At 45.8% G+C, this 1,508-nt stretch overlaps 2 non-coding genes across 2 annotated transcripts; both read left to right on the forward strand.

Annotated features, from left to right (window-relative positions):
• Positions 1-380: 380 nt before the first annotated feature.
• On the forward strand, positions 381-452 carry TRNAC-GCA. The gene has a single exon. It is a non-coding gene; the product is annotated as a tRNA-Cys (tRNA).
• A 387-nt stretch (positions 453-839) lies between these two features.
• On the forward strand, positions 840-911 carry TRNAC-GCA. The gene has a single exon. It is a non-coding gene; the product is annotated as a tRNA-Cys (tRNA).
• The last annotated feature ends 597 nt before the right edge of the window (positions 912-1,508 follow it).

Genomic DNA, 1,508 nt, shown 5'->3' on the forward strand with positions numbered 1-1,508 from the left:
CCTGGTTCAACTCCAGGTGCCCCCTCTTTTCCTCTCCTTCAGCCTTCCTTTTGCTAAAACCCTTCAGAGGAAAAAGTTGGGAGAGCTCTTTGGTCTGGTGAGCTTGTGCTGTGCCATTGGTTTCTGACTACAGGGGAGCTGCAGGGCTTGTGCACTGTGTGAGTAACTACTCACTGCCTGTTTGTACTTTTCTCTGTTCTTAATTCTCTAGTAACCATATTTATCATCATTTATTGTATGTCACTTTCTGTACACCCTTTAGCAGACATATTAAGGTGCACAGGGGGCTGCCAAGTAACAGAGCATAACCAGGGGAGAGAAAATGTTGTCTCTTTATAAAAAAATGTTTTTAAAATCTCCTCTGGAAGGCGCTGAGCCAAGGGGGTATAGCTCAGTGGTAGAGCATTTGACTGCAGATCAAGAGGTCCCTGGTTCAACTCCAGGTGCCCCCTTTGGTTTGTGCTTTTTCCAGGAAAAAAATGAGGAGCGTTCCTCACTTTTAGGTCCCCTGTGCTTTGCACACAAGGCAGCTCTCTGAACTTCAGTATTTAAGGTACTGAGCAATTGACTGAGCAGTTCCTGCCAAAATCAATATCCATGTTCGTGACAAAGCAGAGACACGATGCTCTTTGCTTGGCTGTAGTAGTAGTTTTCATTAATGAGGCAACTAAAGCACTTCTGGATGATGTAAGTAACTGTACACTGTATTTGTCTCCCTTATTGATTCTCTGAACACACCTAGCAGGTGCATTAAGATGCAGTGGTACCTGTCATAGTAGGACACAAAACTGGAGCTGTATTTGTTGTTTTTTATTGCTCCTTGTAAGGGTGCAACCCCAGGGGGTATAGCTCAGTGGTAGAGCATTTGACTGCAGATCAAGAGGTCCCTGGTTCAACTCCAGGTGCCCCCTTTATGAGGAGCATTGCCTCACTTTTGGATCCGGGTGCTTTGCTGTGCACACAAGGCAGCTCTCTGAACTTCAGTGTTCAAGATACCAAGCACTCAGCTGAACACTTCCTGCCATAATGGGTATCTTGGCCGTAGCAGGAGTTGTTTTGATCAATGAGGAAACTGCTGGGGATCAAGTTTGCATAATTAGACTGTTCCCCTTTATGAGGAGCATTTCCTCACTTTTGGATCCGGGTGCTTTGCTGTGCACACAAGGCAGCTCTCTGAACTTCAGTGTTCAAGATACCAAGCACTCAGCTGAACACTTCCTGCCATAATGGGTATCTTGGCCGTAGCAGGAGTTGTTTTGATCAATGAGGAAACTGCTGGGGATCAAGTTTGCATAATTAGACTGTGTGTCTGTCTGTCTCCAGATCAGCTGCTGTAATTCCTGTACACAACTTTGCTTGGACCTGGGCGTGTGAAAGAGGGCACTGTCACAGCACAGTCTGAGCAGTGGACTTAAAACTGGAGCTGTATTGGTTATGTTTTTTATTGCTCTTTGTACAAGTGCTCACCCAGGGGGTGTAGCTCAGTGGTAGAGCATTTGACTGCAGAT

The sequence above is a fragment of the Mesitornis unicolor genome, unplaced genomic scaffold (genome assembly GCF_000695765.1).
Source record: "Mesitornis unicolor isolate BGI_N332 unplaced genomic scaffold, ASM69576v1 scaffold50033, whole genome shotgun sequence".
NCBI classification, from domain to species: Eukaryota; Metazoa; Chordata; class Aves; order Mesitornithiformes; family Mesitornithidae; genus Mesitornis; species Mesitornis unicolor.